The sequence below is a fragment of the Ambystoma mexicanum genome, chromosome 11, assembly GCF_040938575.1.
Source record: "Ambystoma mexicanum isolate Mex_15411 chromosome 11, UKY_AmexF1_1, whole genome shotgun sequence".
Taxonomy (NCBI): domain Eukaryota; kingdom Metazoa; phylum Chordata; class Amphibia; order Caudata; family Ambystomatidae; genus Ambystoma; species Ambystoma mexicanum.
The window spans coordinates 325,430,744-325,453,072 of record NC_090934.1 but is presented as its reverse complement, the minus strand read 5'-3'; the positions used below and the strand labels follow the sequence as shown (position 1 = coordinate 325,453,072).

The 22,329-nt window shown below is 46.4% G+C and overlaps 1 long non-coding RNA gene across 2 annotated transcripts in view; it reads left to right on the top strand.

Annotated features, from left to right (window-relative positions):
* Positions 1-21,710, top strand: part of LOC138503380 (uncharacterized) — a 276,899-nt gene extending 255,189 nt beyond the window's left edge. For both annotated transcript variants that reach the window (XR_011279627.1, XR_011279628.1), the window contains exon 3: positions 21,273-21,710. This is a non-coding gene — a long non-coding RNA (uncharacterized lncRNA). The remainder of the gene's footprint in view (positions 1-21,272) is intronic.
* Positions 21,711-22,329: the final 619 nt, after the last annotated feature.

Genomic DNA, 22,329 nt, shown 5'->3' with positions numbered 1-22,329 from the left:
AATTCCTCTTTGCATTAAAAGCTATGGACAATGGGATCCCAAACGTGGGAGTCACAATTGAGAAGAAGCAGACATGTATTTGTGTATGTAGGCATATAGGTATGCATGCCTCTATTTATGTATTTGTTGATGGATGGATAGAAGATGGATGGGTAGATGGATTGACAGGTAGATGGACATATGTAGTTTCTGTAGGTAGAGTTTGAAGTGCCTGGTGGATATTGAGATAATTCTCCCGTAAATTAAAATGTGTGCACAATAACGTAGAGAAAGTGAGACCCACAACTGAAAAAGAGTGGCTACCAACACACTGATGTTTGTATCAGTAAACCTGAATGCATGTTTTTCCATGGAACGAAAAATATCCAATAGCATACAGAGAGACAGTGTTTTTAAAAAAACAAATGTTTATATACAAGGAGAGCGCCTTTTACAAAAAGACGTGTCTCCTAAATGGAGGATCTTAAAATTCGGTAGCTTGAAGACAGCGGACGAGCAAAGAAAACAAAGGGCTGAGGAAGCCTGGTCTTGATTTTGAACGCCAGTGACCAGACATGCTCCAGCATACTGCTGTCACTATGGCAGATGTGCAAGGAACTATAGTATTTTCATGTGGGCCGGCATACATTCCAAATAGTGTTAGTAAAGATTCAGATTATTAAATGTCAAAATGTGTTTTAGTAACGTGAGCTGTAAAAAGTACTTCAACATGCCTGTCTCACTTTTTGTGGTGGGCGTGGTTATTGAAGGACTGCACTTGTCTTGTGGAAAGTCTAGAGCACAGATGGCATTTAGAGCCTAATTGCCTTTATGTCCAGGAGTGGACTGTATAGTCTTTTGGATGCCCTGAATCGTTTCCATTCGCCACTGCACTCCTCCACCACTGTACGCAGCTTTGTACCGTCTTTGTGTTTTCAGGAGCCTGCTGAGTGGTGTTGGGAGATGTGACCATGATGGTTACCAGCTTCTCTGGAAGCCAATTGACTGTGGATCTTGCCCACTGAAGTTGCTGATGTCTTCATTCCCTGGCTATAGTAAGAGCTGAGGTTTCCTCTGCACTAATTCTTGTGCTACCACTGATGCAGATGCTGCCTTGGCTGGTGGTGCTCGTGCACATTTATGTTTGCCCACATCAACCCTTAACTCATTTTGATGAATTAGTATAATGCACTATTCAGGAGTGGGAAAACCTAGAACATGCATTTGGTTGTTTCCCCCATTCATGTCTTCACACTGCCCCAACTAAATAGCTGGTATAAGGCTTCTGGAAAACTAAGCTCAAAGTAAGTAAATAACTGGAGAGACATGGCGAAGTATGCATGTCTCATGGGGACATTGTGTGTGCTAGCTGACCCCTGTAGACACAAACATACGCAGGTGGAAATAGGGCCACAGGGAGCTGTGGAAGCTTTATGCAGTACAATATTGTAGAGTAAAAAACAGACAACGCAACACACATGGACCTTTCCTCCATAGACCATTTGTCATATATATGGTATTGCTGTCTGAATATAATACTCCTCGCTTCGAACCAGCATTTTGCCTGCTGTGTAAGCGCCTCACAAGCGTACAATAAATAAATAAATAAATAAATGGCAACACCTTGTCTGATCCTACACGCTGGGTTTCACCGTAGAACTACATTCTTGCTTTCAATCCAGAGTTAAATCACACTATGCATGCTGCTGAACGGATGACGGGCAACCCGTAATCAGGCCCATTGTATTTCCTTCATTCCCTTTCTAGATCTACCCTTCTCAGTTCAGACTATGCTATTTCATTTGACTTGTCAATGTCTTTATTGGGGAAAACGCTGTTGAGGGTTGCTATGCAGATACACACGTCCAATGAGGTGTTCTGCACCTCTGAAATGACTACCTCCCTCCTGTTGCCTCATATATCGATTTGAAGAGAAATATGCCAGGCAAAGGAAGGACAGTGCCAACAAATGTATATATTTTGAGGCCTCCATGTTAAAGAGGATCAGTATAGAGGTTGGTGTCCACTTTCAACTTATCTGAGTGACTGTGGCATGAATATTCCAGATCTGTGATCGTCAATTATTGTTCAATTCTACTGGTTTGTCCATCATACAAATGACAAGTGGGCCAGCAGAGAACAATGTTTATTCTTGTGTTTTTAGAAACATTTTTTGAGTTAGGCATGGTAATGGACAATGATACAATTTGAATTTATTACGATGCAAAGTTGCAATGATTTAGGTTTACAACCTGACTTTGGTTGTGTTTGAGGCACCATACGTAATTCAAAATGATGCATGGCAAATGTCATTATGCAGGACTCGGTGCAAGCGTGTGACAACATTTGTCCATTATCAAGGCACAAAGAAATCTGTTGCCAAATTCAGCAGATGACCACTGGCATATTTAACCTCTGGGCATTTGTGAAACAGCCAGTGTTTCTGGTACAGGTAACAATAGACTTGTATGTTAACTCAAAGCGTTTTCAACTGGCAGAATAACATTTAAAATGTAAGATATAATGCCACCTTTCATGGCTAAACTGGGTAGTAATGACCCCCCACTCAAGTAAATAGGAGTGAACGAAGCAAGGATCTTCAGCCCAGGAGGCAATCATTTCCACCAAGAAACACCCGACAAATGAGGCATTATAACTATTAGAGCCCCGGGCTTACATCAGGTTTACTGAGGACCAGCATGCAGTGTGAGAAAAGCGGTGGTGGTGAGGGCACAACCGTGTCTTCTCATGAAAGAAATGACAGCTAAGGTGGTCGCCATAGCCATGGAGGACAGGGCTCTTCGTGGAGTACCTCGTTCATGCCATGACAGTTGCTGGCAAGTTTCAGACAAGATGAGCATTTGAGGGCTGGCGAAGGGAGGCACAGGGTAAGCTCAGGTAAGAGGGGGCCTTTTTTAATTTGCATTTGGTTAAATGAAAAACCGTTTGCACATACAAGAACACTTTCAATCACATATATAAATATAAAAAAACACTTTACATATAATGAATAATCCAAAAATATTTCACATGAAAACATATTCCATAGTATAATAAAATGTCATCCATTGTTACTAGGGTGACCAGATATTCAAAACAAAAAAACGGGACGGCCAACAACATAAAAGAGTGACTAACCCATCGCAGCCCACCAATTACCGCCCCTCCCCAACACGCCCCCACAACCACCCCCCAACCATATTTCCAGCTCTTCTCCTTTCTATAAACTGTATATGATCTCATTTGTGCAGTTTTGTTTGTGAATCGTGGCATGTTAATTCAAGACGAGCGTTAGCTCTAATTGATATTTCATCGCCTGCTGGACACACATTTGCAAGCCAGTCTCCACGGCACAGTCAGTAAGTGTTCTGACTTGTATCTGAGAGTTTGGGGGTTCGAGCCAAACCACCAACTTCAAAATGCTGAAAGTGTTCTGAAAAATAATTACGGTTTTTATTACCGTAGCACCCCAACATGCAAACCCCGGACGGGGTTTCAAAAATGAAAAAAACTCCCGGGACCCCGGGACGGAGGGTGATTTCCCTGGACTGTCCCGGGAAAACCTGGACGTCTGGTCACCCTAATTGTTACTCAAAATGGCCAGAATTCATTATTTAAGCAATAGAACCCGAGCGACGGGGGCATTACCGAAGGCCCCGGGGCATTACCAGAGTCGGTAATGCCCCCGCCACGAGGGTTCTATTGCTATTAGTATCCCGGCCCGCAAAATTTGCGTGCCCGGGGTACTAAAAGTAATTTTTTTCTGTCCTGAAACGCTGCAGCGTTAAAACGCTGCAGCGTTTTGGGACAGAAAAAAAACGACCAAGAAAATGGCCGCCGCCATGGAAAGGGAAAACGGAGTCCGTTTTCCCTTTCCATGGCGGTCATCGGGAGCAGACGCGCTGGGAACACTTGTGTTCCCAGCGCGTCTGCTCCCGTAAAAGGATTTAAAAAAAAAAAGGTAAGTGGGGTTGGGTGGGCAGGAGTGGGACGGGGGAGAAAAAAAAAAAAAGTACCGGCGTCCCCGGCGGGGGACGAGGGAAGCCCCCAGCCGTGTGGAGGCGCAGAGCGGGGATGGCCCCGCTCCGAGTCTCCACGCGGCTGGAGGCTTTCTTTGTTCCCCGCCGGGGACGCAGGATCAAGAGGGTAAGTTGGGGGGGAAGGAGAGGAGGGAAAAATTAAAAAAAAATAAAAGACTTACCCGAGTCCCCAGCGGGGGCGAAGGCAGCCTCTCAGCCGCGCGGAGGCTCGGAGCGGGGATGGCCCCGCTTCGAGCCTCCCCATTGGCTGAGGGGCTGCCACGCCCCCCGCCGGGGACAAAGGCCGTGGAATCCCGATGGAGGGATTCCCGGCCGGGTAGGGACCTGGCGAGAGCCAATCAGAATGCTTGTTGCATTCTGATTGTCTCTCGCCGGGTTACTAATATAAAATAAGCCTGCAGATAGGATATACAAGCTATAAAAAAATAATAATAATAAAAAAAACATCTGTTCACATCAAAGGAGAGCCCACATACTCATCCACATACCTTAGTTTTTACTTTCTGGAAGGAGTTAAAATAGTTACAGGGGACCTTTGCAGAGCTGTTACGGGGAAATTGGGGAATGGGAAGAGGAGCGCATCAGGGGCACAAGGCAGAGCAGAAGGCCGGGTTTTTTTTAATGAGCAGTAGAAAACTTGCTCAGAACACAGGATTTCACAAGTAACTAAAGCCCAGGTCCTGAGTAAACTAATTGGCTGCAACAGCTGCCCAGGGCCCTAATGTATCCTTAAAGACTGCCATCGGACAGCCAAGAAAATATAACATGTTGGTTTACAGTGAAATGTGAGTTCCTTCATATAGAGATTGGGTGAAATGTGCATTGTAGAAATGTTTTCATAAACAATTGAAACATTATAAAAATAGAAACATTACATTCTTCAAGAGAGGAACATTAATACACCTATGGAATTGCAATGATCTACGTCGAACACCATCCCAGTGCTTACCTTTATTTTGGAGACTGGGATGGTCACGAAATGCTCATCCTTTGCTAAAGGCACCTGCTCGCGTTCAGAGCTGTCATGTTCTGGGTAGCAAATGTTCATCCACACTTGTCTGTACTTCTAGCAATGGGCAGTCATGTAATGCATTTCAGTAGCCACCCCTCTCCCACAGAATCCTTGTCCCAAGCTGAAGGAGGGACTGGCTCTTATTCTGAGCCGTCATGAACAGGACAAAGGTGATAGCAGCTTAGCAGCACCTTAAACCGCCTCACAATTTCTTTTGTGAAACAATTATTTTATTATCATCAGCGCCTTTCCTATGTGTGAGTGTGTAGTCAATTGTCACTGTGATAGGAATCCACCCCTCCACCTCCACAAGGCCAACCAGGACACCTTACGCCAACATGCTGAGCGTGCCCATGGTAAAAAGAGCTGGAGCAGGGGGCGCCAGCTTCCGCTACCTTGCATCTTCACACTGGAATGCCCTCCCTCCTACTCTGCGAAGCAAGGTATCGCTGATGGCTTTCCGCAAAGCCATGAAAAAAACACTTTTCACCTGATGGGCACCTCACTCTTCATCTGTAATTGCGGAATGCATCTCTCGGTAACCTGCAAAATGTTTTATAAACTGTACCCTACTGTATAATTGTATAACATGTAAATGCATTACCTACCTGTATCTGTACCGCTGTAACTAAGTTCCCTGCAAGTAACAGTGCCTCGATGCCCTAGGGCTGTTTGTGCGCTATACAAATGTAAATAAATAAATAAAAAGGACTTTAACAACTGAGAGACCTCACACAGATTCACTAACCTACCAAATATGTGTCTGTGTCCAAGGCAAATGAAGTGAGTAATAGAATAAAGCTCTTTTAAATATTCATTTATATTCATGATGTCCACTAGCCTTACATGCAACAAAGAGTTTGCTTTATGTGGATAGTCAAATGTTCTTAACATGATGCATAACAGCAAGCTGGACGTTTGTGAAGCATCATCTCTATACCAATGTCACTCTACTACGCAATTTCTTTTACAATGTGTCTTAAAGTGTTGAAAGTAAAGTAGTGTGAAATGAAGAAGTTTATACACACATTATTTTGGTTTTTAGGGCTTCTACTTTTTTTAAATTCAGGATGGGGAAATAAAACAGCCACCATGATCTTCTTTTGGCTTAGCATTTTTCTGTAAGGATTCAAATATTGTCAGGTTCCTTTGATATAGTATCTGTGCAGTTCCTAAGCCAATTCTTAAATATTTGTACCAAATACAGGTCTGAAAGCATGTGGGCAAGTGTCTAAATTGCAGAATGGGTTACACTTCCCTGATTCACTGCTTAACCAAAGTGTGTGATGCTGATAAAATAGTGTAATCTCATTTCACATGTCACTTAACTGTTTAAGTTCAAACATTGCAAAAACTACTGCCTTACAATGGGGTTCAGTTAATGATTTTTGGGACAAAATGGTGTCCCCTCATGCTCCTCTGTTAGTGACCCCGAAGGATGCCACGTAGAACTGTGTTATTACTTCACTGGCTCAGTCCCATATTATGTGATTTGACAGGCAGATATATAGGGGGTAATTCACAGAATTTGGTGCACAAGTGGTGCACGCAGCTGGCGCACAGAACCCATTCAGGCGCATAGCGTATTCATGGATTTTAACATCCATAAGCAGCCGTTGCGCGGAGTGGTGCAGCGACACTGCAGCAGCGCCAGTTATGCCACCAACCCCGCCCCGTGCGCAAATAACATCGCACAAATCCAGTACATGGTGCAAAGGCCAGTGGACCAGCATACAGACCCCCAACCACGAAAACGCATGTAAAACTCCACACGCACGCCCCAGAATACACATACCCCACGCGCACCAAGCCCATCGTGTGTAAAACTCCCCGCTCACCCCTCGGAATACACGTACCCCGCTGTAAATGAAAATGCATGTAAAACTCCCCACGCACCTCTCGGAATACATGTACCCTGCTCGCGCCAGGCCTATCGCGTGTAAAACTCCCTGCGCACCCCTCGGAATACATGTATCCCACTCGCGCCAGGCCTATCACATGTAAAACTCCCTGCGCGCTCCTCGTAATACAAGTACTCCACTTGTGCCAGGTAAATTGTGTATAAAAAGCACCACCCTGTGTTGTGGGCTGCCTGTGGGGAATGCCCAGGGTGGATGGCCTGCCTGTAGGGCATGGGGAGGGTGAGTGGGTTGCATTTGGGGCATGCCCAGGGTGGATGGGGTTCCTGCGTGTATTTCGGGGGTGCGCAGGAAGTTTAAAACGCGATAGGCCTTGGGCAAGCGGGAAACGTGTATTTCAGGGGGGGCACAGGAAGTTTTGCACACGATAGGCCTTGGGCGAGCGGGGAACGTGTATTTCAGGGGTGCGTGGGAATTTTCACACGTGATAGGCCTTGGGCGAGCGGGGAACGTGTATTTCGGTGGGTAGTGCGCGGGAAGTTTCACACGCGATAGGCCTTGGGCGAGCGGAGAATGTGTATTTCGGGGTTGCGCGGGAAGTTTCACATACGATTTGGCATCGTGGACCCTCCCGGGTTTGCGGTTCCCCCCCATGCCCTGCAGGCAGCCTACACCACAGGGGACTACCCTGCACCCCTCACCATGCCCTGCAGGCAGCCCATATGGCACCATGCACTCGTGAGCGCACTTGTGAGCCCTGACTCATGTCCCCCACCCACCCACACACCCACCATTGACGGGCACCTGCCAGCAGTCCCCAACTCATGTCCCCCACCCATGACGGGCACCTGCCAGCAGGCCCCGACTCATGTCCCTCATTCACCCACCCAGTCACCATTCACGGGCACCTGCCAGCAGGCCAGACTCATGTCCCCACCCAATCATTGACAGGCACCTGCCAGCAGGCTCCAACTAATTTCCCCCACCCCACCCCCAGTGACGGGCACCTGCCAGCAGGCCCCGACTCATGTCCCCCACCCAACCACCCATCCACCCACCATTGACGGGCACCTGTCAGCAGGCCATGACTCATGTCCCCCACCAATTGACAGGCACCTGCAAGCAGGCCCCGACTCATGTCCCCCACCCACCCACCATTGACGGGCACCTGCCAGCAGGCCCCGACTCATGTCGCCCGTTCATCCAGCCACCATTGACAGGCACTTGCCAGCAGGCCCCGACTCATGTCCCCCACCCCACCCCCAGTGATGGGCACCTGCCAGTAGGCCCCGACTCATGTCCCCTAACCAAAAAGACTGACCCACCATTGACGGACACCTGCCAGCAGGCCCCGACTCATGTGCCCTACCCCACCCTCAGTGACAAGCACCTACCAGCAGGCCCCGACTCATGTCCCCCCACTCAACACGTCATCACGATCCACACTCATGGCCCTTATCGCCACCCAAATCCCACCCCACGCCACCCCAGTCCAAACACCCAAACAAGCATTCCATCCTCTCCATATTGAAATCCCCATGTCATGATAGATCCCAAATGACAAGTATGCACATCAATACATGTCCGTCAGACACACAGAATGGGGGCACGTGAATGAGAAAACTCACATCATGACATGCACGTAACCAATGAGAGAATACCACACAAATGAAGTATGAAAAAAATGTATTATATACAAAATTGAAGGAATGAAAGAACATTACACAAGAAAAGAAATATAAACAAAAGCCTGGATGTCCAAAATGAATGGAAAAATGTGAATGCTGAATCCAATTAAATCCAAATTAAAATGGCCCCAAAGCGTTCCTCCATTAAACCAAATCCAAAGTATAAAATAATATATACAAAAAGTTGGGGCATAGTCCATGCGCCCCAAAGGAAAAAAAAAATAGAAAGGAAACTTACAGAACTATTTACAAAGGCGGCGGGAAAGTCCAACAGCTCACTTGTTGATGTCCCTGGCCAGGGCATCATCAAACTCCTCTTCAACGTCATGGAGGCCAGGCCTGTTCCCTGGCACCGAGGTCTCTTAGTGACCAACTCCCTGCAAATTTCCTCGAGGCACTCAGCCTGCCTCAATGCCCTGCTCATGGAGTTCTCCGCCCTGACCATAGTGAGCCGTGCCTCTTCTGCCCGCTGCCGCTCCGCATCTATTTGCCGGCCCAACCGCTGCCACACGGAAGGCACCAGTGATCCCTCCTAGTCGGTCGACGCGGTCAACGAGGCATCTGAAATAACGTGCAGCATCCTCATGAGAACCCTGCATGTTATCCCGGATGCCAAGTTGACAAAACGCCACCCCAGCCAGGACAGGCTCAGCAAGGTCCTGTTTTGCCACGTCCGCAGGGAGAGGAAGGCCAGTTGTTGTTAGCGGATCCCCTCGCTGAAAACGGGTCTGGACGAAGGTATCCCTGCTGGTGGGGGATGATGCAGTCACAGGATCGGGGACATGATTACACACAGGCACCTCCGAGGCTGCCTGTGCTGCCTCCTGTCCCTGCCCCTGGACTGCACCACTAGCACCAGTGGAATCCCTCCTCCAGGCCCTGTGTGTGGGCCTTCCATGGCCTCCTCCTCAACCAAACCTTCCACCAACCTGGATGACTCTGTGCCATCTTCCTCCATAGGCCCCTGTGGGGTCTCAGCTGCCCCTTCTGCTGTGAGAAGTCCACCTCCGACCTCTGCCTCTTGGACCTACCCTCGCCAGCTGCGGCCGCGGACATGGCACCAGACCCCTGACTCCCCACTGAGATGACAACATGGGAGGGGAGCTGGGCTTTGCATCTCCAGCTGACGGTGGAATGCGTGCCGCTGTGCTCCACAGCACCGTCTCCACCCTCTTCATCAGTTGAGGCTGCAGACAGGGAGAGACAGAACACAGGCATCAGGGCACTGTACAATGGTCTGATACACAAATGACAGTTGCGCATGAGTGGCAGTCTCAAACTTCACACATGGCATCACACTCCCCAACACACATATCATTTGAACCCACACAAATGCGCAAATCAACAGGAATGTTGCAGCAGGCAGCACCATCCATACACATACAATAGCATGAGCATCCGAAGGTTAGCCTGACATCACATGCAACACGGGGACTGCCGAACACATGCACACACACCACCAGACATACATGCATCTGTACATCTCCACCACCTGTCGCAGTGAAATGATTGCCATCCATGTCACATCTGCCAATCAGCCTCCTACATGTGGGTGTCACATGCATCCATGGTGTATCACAGTGGCACACATGTCAAATAAACACACACGCACATGTACATTGTGCACATACATAAAGGTGGAATCAGCATTCATGTGTCACACCACAACCATGCCACAGTACATACACAGAAATGTATACATGTGTGCACCTACACATGCATTTGGCCATCATGCATTTGAACACATACACCATTGATGTGCCTCACACATGACTGGACTCACATGCGTTAGGCTCATGTCCCTGTACATACACATCCATACATGGGCCTTTCAAGACATATTAAGATCGTTCAGCCTCTCTAGCTCCCCTTTCTTCTATGTTTTTTCTTTGTCTGCGCCCTCACACCTATAGGTTTATGGTGCGCCATACAAATGTAATAAAGTAAAATTAAAGTAAAAATATGTCCGACCTGCACAGTCCTGGCACACCTCAACGTGCACTGCGTCCAATCAGTACGCATGGACACTTACCGCTCGACTCCGGACTGGTCTGCCTCTGAAGGACCTGGAGGTGAAGCGCTGGGTATATGCATTCCAGGACCCTCATCTGGATGTTGGTAAGGCGGACCTGGCACCCCTCTGCATGCTTTGCCTTCAAGAGGCGCCGGGCCTTGCTGAGGGGCCTGGACCTGAAGTCCTCCCACCGCTTCCGGACGTGTTGCATGTCGCGGGCTGCCACCCCCTCCACATTGATGGCAGCCACGATGTCCTTCCAGATCCTCTTCCGTCTTTCATTGTCGGCGCATGAACTTCCAAAGAGGGCTTGCTCCACCAGGATGCCAACTTCATTGGCAGTGAAGCTGGCAGCCCTCTGCTCTCTGCTGGGGGGTTACCACTGGTGCCAGATGGTGTTGTGTCAGAAATGGCAACCCCCGAGGCAGGTGTGGGTGGGCAACTGGGTCCAGGCGCTGGGCTGTGGAGCGATGGAATACCAGTTGGGAGTCTTCTGTTCCAGCAGGGGTGTTCACAGAAACTGGACCCCTGCAGATGGCTGACGTGCAGGCACCAAATAGCAGGACATGTGGCCAGCAGGCAGGCAGCAGCAGATGGCAGGTGGGAGCGTGCTCGGGGCCCTGGGGGGCAGGAAAATGGCCTTCTGGGCAGGAGTGTTGTCTTCCGTGTGTTGTCGCGTGGCTAGCTTGATACAGAGTTATTTGGCATGTGAAAAAACTGCACGTCAGCGTGTAATTTAGGAAAGGCCCTTAGCGCGTAAGCGCGTCTGTGACGTGACATGTGCGGGCGTTCCCCTGGCACGGGTTGAAGATCCCACGTGGGTTTCCATTGCTCTGTACGTGCTTTTCGTGGGAAGCGGTGCGTGTGTTTTCCAGGCGTTGGGGTTCACACGCGATTACTTCACAGCGGGTGGGTGTTGGCTACGCGTTCTTCTTCTACATGCCAGGCAGATGGTGAGTCGCACACGCTATTTTTCCCACTGGGGGTGTCCATGTTTGTCACGTACCCCTTTTTTATGGGCATACTAGCCTGCGTGTTGATCGCATACGTATTTTTTGGGCTCCTGGCTGCAACAGTGTACTGCGTGTGTTTTTCTACATGCACGTGGGCAACAGGGGTCGGTTATCTCTTTTTCTTGCTTCTCTGGGATGCCTGTGCGTTGCGTGACACGTAAATTCTCCTAGAGGGACACAGAATGGGACATTCATTGTTGCTGTATATACGTGTTTTTTGTTTGTGCACACTTTTGTAATGTGCAGGGATGCTACTACCTGCCTTTGTGTGGCGGACATGTTTAGGCCTGTGCGTGACTTTGGCCGTGCACGGGTTTCCCCTATTCGATTCCATGAATACGTGTGGTTCGCATGCGTGTGGGCGTTCCGTGTACTTCCCAGCAGTACATCCCCAGTTATGCCCTTATTTTCATGCATTGTTCCCCATTCCGAACGTTACACCCTGTGTTCCGCCCCCTTTTTGGTGTGTGCGCTAACGTTGTGCGCATTCTGGATGTTGCAATGACGTGTGCGCCCATGTGTGCCACGCACAGGTTTGGCGCACTTCCCGGGGGAAACACGCACAGGGCCTTCCATGAATCGCACGCGTGTGCTTGCATTTTCACGCTTGCGCCGGCTTGCACCACGGTTTTCGGTGCACATTTGTTCCATGAATCGGCCCCTTAGTCTCACAAGCCAGTCAGTGCACCAGAGATGCCAGTATAGTGAGTTGACTCCAGCACATCCAACATTAATGTTGTCACTAGTTGATGCCCATCGCCAAAGTTGCTTCGGCTATCCACAAGGGAATATCTGAAGCTTGTTGGTATGCCCAGTCCTGCTACGTAACTGAGTCTTGCACAGCACACCATCTACCATATCCTTGGTTCTTGGAGATTCACAATCTGCAGGAGGTAGGCTAAGGGACTAACAGAGAAGCTGTGGGAGCAGGGTTAGGTTGCTTTTTTGCAATGTTGATGTGTGCAGATTTGAAAAAAATAGGGCTCTCCGTAGTGCTAAAGTTTTAGATACTTTGTGAGATTTCTAGACCAGAACTTAACGTGTGCTCCTATGTTGCTAATGTAAATTGTTTGTATTGTTTGTTGATGGTGTCATTCAGAGAGATGCTTAAGGAGTGTTAAGACTTGTTATGATCTATTTTTGGTGGGTTAGTGTGGTGTATAGGGAAGTTTAGTGTACACACCTGTCTTCGGGTGATATACATTGCATTTTGTAACCTTTGTGTTTCCGGTGCTGGAGCTGTGTGTCGGGATGCATTGTCATTCATGGTGGGAGGTAGAATGATTTTGAGGTGGTTATTGTTGCCATTCCCTGTATTACATTAACTTGGGGTAACTATTTCACTTTGGAAACATTACGCTTGGTCATGTTTATTTAGTTGCATCTATGAAAAAAATGTGTTGGCCAGATTGCATACCTTGTGAGGTGTGCCTTTTTATGTAATATTAGGCTAAGTGATGCAACGTCAGGTGCCACTATGCCAGGGTACAAATGAAGTCCCTCATTGTCTAGTGCGTTGCATGGGGCCTCTCCTCTTGCTGCTCCCTGATACCTGAAAGACACTATAAAGGTAGCACCACTCAGTCTTACATGGGGGTTAAGGTACATGCACAATGATCCACAAACTAGCATTTGACAAAGCCAACAATACATAACACTACATTCGTAGCAAAACCATGGCGCCAGGTACCATTACAAATGTGCATTTTGTCTTTAAATCCTATTTTGATTTTGGGCAATGTCACTGCTCCAATATGCTTTGAATGACACCATTTGTGGCAGGGTTGATACTAGTTGTACAAAAACCTTTCTGGGTGAGAATGGGTAGGGGGGCCCCATACAAGTATGTTTGTCCTGCCCACGCAAACTCTGTGAAGGTATCCCCCACTCTGAAGTTTCAGTCTAGCTGTGCTGCTGGCAGGAGTCATAGAGAATTGTGTACGGGTAGCCCCTTTCTCTCACAATAATCCAGCCCCCCCTAAGTATTACAGCTGATTGCTTGACATGCAAATGTTGTGTACATGATGCATACCTTTGTCAAATGATCACTACATGCAGATGGTTTTATAACAAAGGATTTGCTGGGGGTGTCAAGACTTGAACTGAGTAAGACTTATAAGATAGTGTAAGGAGCTCTCAGTGTTCCTGACATCAGTAGTGAAATAATTAACAATCCTGGGTTTTAGGCCCTCAAAACAGAGGGGAAAAAACATATTCATTTACTTAAAACGGTGTTTGTTTGAATGTATATGTGTGTACATGTGTGTCTCAGAGTGTGTTTGTTTGTATATATGCTTGGGGCAGCACAAACATACATTGAATCAGACAGCCGGATTACATTTAGGCACTAGTGTATACTGTTGAGACAGGCCTCACCGTTTTATTTGCATTGCATTCTTTGGACTGAAGAAGCATGGAATGGGAACAGACCTCTTGATCTGATTTGGGCAGAACCTGCTTGAACACAGGGCAATGCTGGCATACATTTTGAATATGGGCAGCATAGACTTTTTTTGGACCAGTATCAACATGTCTTCCAAAATGCTCCTCTCCACTGTTGGTGACCAGCCACCAATTGGGGTGTTTCATGTGTTGCCCTGGAGAACGGAGTGCAAATTCTACAATGTTTAACCATTTTACTGAAAACGTTGGGGCAAAATGCATAATTTCAACCGTTTATTTTAAAAAAGATACTAAGGGAAATAACCACTCAAACCCTTCTGGATTGGGCCAGTTGTACTTGCACTGGTCGTTCAGGGAAAACCTGTATAACGTTCCACTTTAGAAATTCACCAGCTGCAGCAACTCTTTAGTGGTATTGTTAGAGTGGGTCATGGAAACCCATGAAGATGGCTGATTAGCAGCTTCAAAGTGGCCTAAAGGGCAAGGCGGAAGTGCCTGAAATGCAGGCCCAACAGGCAAGTGTCTGCCAGTTCAGAGAGACTAGTATTGTGACTACTGTGGACCACTTTGATCATTTACTTCACTGTGCCATTCATAGTTCTGTCCATTGTTGCTAAGCACCTTCTTTAAAATGCACAATTTGCCACATAATTTACCAAAAACTCCACCTTGGACATTACTCTAACAGTATGTCACAAAAGGAAGACATTGCCATTTGTGACAGTGGGCCACTGTTTCATTGGTGCCCGAGTCAATTTTATGCCCCTGTCTGACCCAGCTAAATAGGTTTGGCTCCTTCTCTGTCCACATATTCGGAGAGCCTGAGACCCCCATCAAGGCGAAAAACAGGACTTTTTCCATAGTTCACCCTCCACCCCAGCCACGCACACCGGCTACCCTAATAATGTTCTACAGTTACATTCTTGATTAAAAGACCAAGCAGGGGTCAACATTATGTGTTTCTTTCTTATTTTTTAAGTTACTTTTTTCTGCATTATATCCGCTCATCAAAACTGAACATGGGGCATTTCAAAAAATGTTAGTTTCACCTATCTAGGGCTAAATTGGCTCTTGAGAGTGGGGGACTGTCAAACCAAAACAAAAATATGTTGCCTGGAGTTCCGTTTGAAACAATCAAACAGTTACCCTGCCTCAGCCCTGGTGCCTCCCCCTCAGCTCCGCGTGCCCTTGTTTACTGCACTTGCACGATCCCAATGTCACAAGGCCTAGTAGGCGCTCCACTGTTCCCCCACCCTTTTTGTCTTGTGGAGCCTGAAAACACGTTCTGCTGTAGAGGCGTCATACTAATCTTCAATAAATAATAAAATAAATAAATTAGCGCATGCGTAGATGGAAAACGACTGCAAGCTAATGACTGGCCAGACTGCAAGCTAATGACAGGACACATGATCCCTATGTTTTCCACATACGTTGCCTGACATGACCGGACTTTCAGTTTTGGCCGTTTGCCATAAGTCCCCCTTTGCCCGGGGTCCAGGTTTAAATGAGGGATCTCCATTTCACAAGGAAAGTCTCCTCAGTCCCACACGGCGGTATGCAGTCCTCAGGCAAGCCTGATGTGCATATATCCCGCCCATGTCCTTGTCAGACTGTGCATCTGCAGGGCTCCGCCAGGCGTGCAGAGCTTCATAATACCAGGTGGCAGCTTCAGATATTAGCTCATTCATCAAGGTGTTAAGGAAAAGCTTAGCAGCCGTTATCACTAAGGTGGAGGTAGAAGTGTGAGCGGGAGCCTTGCAGGCTGCTATTCTTGCGCTAATGCCGCCATGTGCACGGCGCGGAACAGCTAAGCAGCTCAAGCTGTGCTTATGGTGCACCTAAGTACAGCTGTCTGACCAGTGGCTCTGGGGCCATAACTAATAGCAGGTTACTTAAAGCCTCCTCCCCGTACAGGATCAGCTCCGCGCCTCTTTCGGGGATCATAGGCTTTGACAAAGCCCCAGCTTATGAAGCTGTGTTTTATTGTGACAGAGCCTCGCAGAGCGCCCCGCTCCTGGGTATTTGCAGCAGTCGTAGTTATTCCATTTGTGGTCTGATGTTCGGTGTAGCCAGGCCAGGCTCGTGTGTGGTTTCATGTGGTGATGTATTCGTGAATGCTGATGCATGAAGGTTGACTAGGGAGGGATGCTGCGCGGATGAGTGGATGAAGGTTGGAATGTTGAGTCATTATGCCTGCCTCGGCTGGGTGAGTGTTCTGGGAGTGACGAATCTGATGTCCTGCTGTTTTATTCCTGTTCAGTGGTCTGGGGGGGAGGGGGCGGAGGGCTGGGGGGGGGGGCAGGGCTCTTTAAAAAGGGATTATGGTGACTGAGGTCAATGAATAATATCTTCAGTTGTAGTTTTTGGGGGATCTTGAAACAATATTTTTACTCAAGGGGGTCTCAATATCAGGGGTCAAGTTCTAAAAACTTAAGTGGGGAGGACTCCTTAAAACTTAAGTGGGGAGGACTCATCAACAAATGCAATGTGATATGATGTTGCCAGAAATTAGCATACCGAGGTGAAATATGCACACTTCATTAAATTGGCTTTGCATGCCCACCCAAATTGCACAGTTCTAATGGAATTGGCCTTTTCATAAAATCAACACACACACAACCAGGAGAGGATATTTTCTTCTAATAGTGTTTTTGAAAAGTTTGAAAGGTATGCATGTTTTAAACTTCAAGAACCAATACAAATGTTTTCCAAGGGACATGCAATACCGAAATGGGACATTTAACCTTTATTTTTATTATTTTTGATCAGGATATATAATGCTGTTGTGAAGTGTCCGACCTACAAACCTGAAAATTGTGGTTCGATCCCCATGGTCGGCTTTAATGCATACATTCAAAGAGGACATTCAATGTTTCTCATTTTGGCTGCGGGGGACTGAGTCCACCCTCTGAAAAAAGTGGGTGGACTCAGTCCCCCCAAGTGTACCCTTGACTTCAGCCCTGCTCAGTATACAAGTTTGAATGCCACTGCTGTACATGTATTTCTTAGTGTATACTAAGGCTGATCATACTGTTCTGCTGGGTAATGATACAGAGCCTTGCTTAAGGGTCTAAGGGTTCTGAGGGCTCTTTACAATCAAGTGTAGTGTTGTTACTGGCTGTAAATCACCACCCAACCATTCACTATTGCCATTAGCACTTGTGTGTTGAAGTGAGCAGACAAAAGCAAAATTCGTACCGTTTCCTGTCTTTTTCACTTCCTCATTGCTTACGGGCCACGCTGGTCCTTTTCAGTTATCATTACCTGAACACCATGAAGACTAAAAAGGAGTACTGTGGCACAACAGCCTCATGGAAGGGGAAAGGGTACGTTTCCAATCATTATTATTATTTTAAGAAGCAAGCATGTGGTTAAACCGAGCTGGGGGCGGGACCGGATACCATTTGCTTCTTTCAGTGGATACTGCCCACACTCCGACGAATCAAAACGGCTCCAGTGCTGCTCATGGTGTTAATTACCTTTATTAATAAGTTGGGAAAGAATACTTCTCCCAAGTGATAATGACCACTCCGGAGGTCTATGCGACTATCAGCACATAGTGGTTATAGCTAAACTCTTTTGGAGTTTCGGTGGGGACGTTAAAATAAACTTTACTTAATAATGGATACATTAAATTGGCAAAATTAATTAGTAAATTAAATGTGGTTCTATTGTTATAGAATTTAAATAACCAGATAAGCAATTAAATTGCAAGTTTCATTAAACTGTAGCAGTTTTCACATGAACATGTATTAGGTATCATGTAAAAGTAAATCATTTCACTATAAGAAAGTGAAAGGAGTTTCTCATGTTTTAGCTTTCTCCTTGGTGTGATTAATATGATTTTGTAGCAAAAGAAATGGTCCACCCAGAGAGGAAGTGTCTTGTTTAAATAAACCTTGCATGTTTTGTTGGGGACCTGTCTTCTTTTGAAGACTGAATGTTTGCAATGCAGTCAATTCCAGTAGTTATTCTGTAGCATCGTGATTGTCTTGTTGTCTTTCCTGACAAGAACAATGACAGGTCATAATATTGAGTGGCGAATACAGTAGGTCACAATAAGTACAATATAATATTGCTTTAGTAACCCGTTGCACGGGCTATACCAAGAGGTTATGTCCTGGCCGTCTGAGTTAAAGACCTGAGCAGAGCGAGGCCACTTATCGAGGGCACTGGGATGTTACTAATGTTATTAGCGCCCCGGGTTAACAAAGCAGTAACCCAGGATGCTAAAAAAAAGTATTTTCATTCAAAGAACGGGAAATATCGCATGTCCCGTTCATTGAATGACAATACTGTGCAAAGATGGTCGCCATGACTGAGGAATGCGGGGCTCCATATGGAGCCCATCTTCCCTTCCATGGCAGCCAACCAGAGCAAGGAGAGAAGCTGTAGGAGCTGCGGTGACAACCGCTCCCACAGAAGCAAACAGGTAAGTAGGGATTAGGCATCAAAATAACTGCAGCAGTGGTGGGGGAAGATGGCGGGCTCGTGAGCTGGCGATCAGGTGGCTTAGAACACAGGCTATATTGAGAGTATCAGCCCGTATTTCTCGCCCCATGATTGGCTGGCTTCCACCCACATGGTGCTAATAAGAAAAAATACTCGAAAATAACATAACAAAAATAAACTATTGGCTTGGATAGTACTGTAGGGGTGAGAAGGGGAGGGCAAAAGGAAGCAATATACAAACATGAGCTATTGGAGTTATAGGGGGGGGTCCTACCTATTAAGGCTCACCCAACTTTCCTGTTTGGGAAATGTCAGTCTATAAATGTATGTAGGTGATTTATATAGCTCAGACCTTGGCTTAGACAGCAACAGACTACTTTACAAGAAAGGGATTGAAACATGGTGGGGAGACGCTGGTCGACTTGTTGCTCTATAGTCTATATTCATTGATGTAGTTTACCTTGAAGCGCAGGGTCTTTAGATCTTTCCTGAATTGACCGAGAGAGGGAGATAGCCTGATATTAGCAGAAAGATTGTTGCAGTGCGTGGGAGCACAGCAGGAAAAGGCTTGTTTTGTGGTCTTCTTGCAAATCTTGGAACCCAGTTTTGCAACATCTTTCCTTCTGGTGTCGCTTGGATCTCCTGAGATGGTGCACCTTTCAGCTAATTTCAGCTAAGTATGGCATCTTGGACATGGAAGCTTGGGAGGTGATGCAGGCAGTCTTGAAGGTGAGACGAGCTTTGAAACGTAACTTGCGTAGTTCAGTGTGCTTGGGGCAATTGTGGTTACCTTTCTTTAGTCCTGGTACATGATACGGTGTGCATGACAACTTTCAAGGGGGCTAGAGTAGGCATAGGGGCACGTGCCAGGAGAGCATTGCCACTATTCAGATTTGAGAGTAAGATCTGGTACAATGCTGTGTGTGTCTTCCTCGTGATGTGTGCTTTGAATGTGCATTCACAATTGATGTGAGGCAAAGGGACATTGCTCTAGAGGTGAATTGGGGAAGAAGTTATCAACATCCCTCAGTGCTTCCAGTTTTGAACTTTGATGCATTTGCTTGCACCCAGGGCAATTACAAGCTCCTTTTTTTAAAGGTTGTGTTTCATTTAAATGTTGGAATGGTAGTATTTCAATTGTTGAATGCCATTGAGGCAGTTGAACTTCTGGAATAGTTCTGTGTCATCAGCATATTGATGGATTCTGATGTTGGATTTGGTGGCTGAGAGTGCCTCCAGTGGCTTCATGTAGCGACTGAAGATGACTGGGAAGAAGTTGGAGCTTGTGGGACCCACAGGTTACTGGTGTTTGTTGGGATCTGCAGGTGCCCAAATAGATGAGCTGGTGTCTGTTGGTGAGGTAGGAGTCAACCCATCAAAGGACTCTGGCTATGAATCTCAGCCCCGAGGACATGCTGTTGATTAGTAATATATAGTCAACTTTGTTCAATGCAGTAGAGAGGTCAAGCAGGGCGAGGAGGCACAGGTTGCCTTTGTGCATGGTGAGGAGTGCCTTGTCGAAGAACTGCGTGGTGGTGGTCTTGGTGATGCTTCTTAGTTGGAAGATAGACCAGTATTTAATATATGTATTTAATAGGAAGTCATTATTTTGACTTTCATTATTATGAGATGGATATTAAAGTAAACTATATTTTTGCTCATGAATACTGTGACATGGAACCAGCAGTATCAGAATAAGGCAAGTCTCAATTTGATATGTTCATTTGTGTTGGATGAATGTTTCAACTTTCAAGGCGATGAAATGGGAAGCTTTCAGCTGTATGCCCGCGTCGACCCCCGTGCAATTCTCTTGGGGGGGTTGTGAGCATCGTTATACATTCATGGTTGCCGTCCCTATTCGGACAACCATTCACCAAGTTTTGAGGGCACTGCACAGATACAAAGGTCAACTCGCCTTCAACAACCTTTCCAAAAGACCTTTGTAATCCCTCCTGGGTTATCAAAACATCAATAGACAAAGAAAAATAACACAAAAGAAAGAAAAGGACAAAGGTGTTAAAAAAGGAAAATAATAAAATACGATTGAACTTATTTACTAGCTGATTGTAGCCAAAGCACATATTCAGACAACTCTGGCTTGATCATCATGAAGCCGGACTACTGCTTTTGTTGTTGTTGTTGTAGTGTTCACTTGATGTAACAAGCAATTAGACACATGGGCTGTTTGTCTTGTTGATATGATGCAACACCTGACACATTTTTTTCATGATTATTCCTTGAAAAAAAACTGCACATAAATAAATGTTTGAAAAAAACGAATAAAAATAAGTCACCAGTCAAACCTAACCAGAAGAAAGGTATCAGTTGATTGCAGAGAATAGTGTTCCCATGATTTCATATTAATAGAAAATATGTTTTAAGAGAAGGCAGAGTGACACCTGGTTTCAGGAAGAAGACAAGGGGACAGCAGTGAAGGGGGTAACGAGTTAAGTCACCCCATCATGGAAACATGGCCCGGAGCATTATTAAGAGCGGAAGAGTGAAGTGGCGCGCAGAGGACAGCAGGCCAGCAGAGGGAAAGCACATTGAATATAACATTAACCCATTTAATGCATCAAGAAAAACAGTATTTTTAAACCTATATTTTTTAACCCGATGTCATTGCATTGCAAAGTATAGCAAAAGATGTAATTTTGAACTTTACATTAGATGCTTAATTTTCAAACATTAATGATTAAGTGTTCAAACCGAATACATGCAAAGATTAAAACGGCATGTTACAGTATTTGTTTTTTCCTTACTTATCTTATATCTGTGGCAATTCATCCTTTTTTTTATTATGTCTGGCAAGGTGCAGGCCCTGGGTATAGCGTGTGGTGGTAAGACATGTTGAAATGGTCTACAGCTGAAACGGCGGATTGGTCCAGAGCCCTGAGGAGAGGCGAATCTGGAGTCATGAAGGGCAGATGATGCTCCGTCACTCTGACGGCAGACCCCCTTGATGGCCTGATGCTCGCTGTGTAATGGTCTGGGATGCGTTCTAGGACGCCCGTGTGTGATTGACGGATTTATATGATGCTAAGCCCTGTGACATGTGTGCACCCAGTACACCTGCCCATTACTTTATTTTACACATGATTCCTGGAGAACCTGCCCTTTGGTGCCCATGCTACTTTGCTGTTTGCCCTGTTGTGTTTTATGTTTTTGTTGTATGTTTTTGTTTTTAATGTAAAATGACTGCATGAGCTGCGTTGGGAATTTAATAAAACGATTTTAAAATAAATACATGTCTGGCAAAAACACTACAGACGTCTGTGCAGTTTTAATTTGTGTGGTAACCTGCGTTATGCATTTTGCTTTTATGTTTCCAGATACAATAATGCTTAAAACACAAACAGTTTATATCAGGTCAAAATGGCAGCCAAATAGATACCGTTTGTGGGTGCGTTACAATGATAAAGTATTAGAATGTGGGTGGAACATCAAGTAGGAGGTTGATGGGGAATTAAGAACATGCACAGGGAATAGGGAAAGGCCTTCGGAGGATATCTCAGGGGCAACATGCTCGACTTGGAAGCAAGACAACACAGAGCAACACGGTTTGATCCCTGGTCTGCGCTTAGAAGCCTATGGGCCTCATTACGACCCAGGCGGTAAGTTACCGCCTGGGCCGTGACTTTACCACCATGGTGTAAACTACGTTTACACCATGGTGGTTGGCGGACTTACCGCCCCATTCCGACCTTGGCGGGGCGGTAAGTCCCCAATCCCCATTTACCCTTCCCCATTCCCATTTTTGCCCCATAGGGCATAATGGGAGTGGGGAAGGCGTTAATTACGCCACCGTAAATTACGGTGGCGTAATTAACTCCATGGTCCCTTAGTGCCATGGATTTTAACACCCGCTA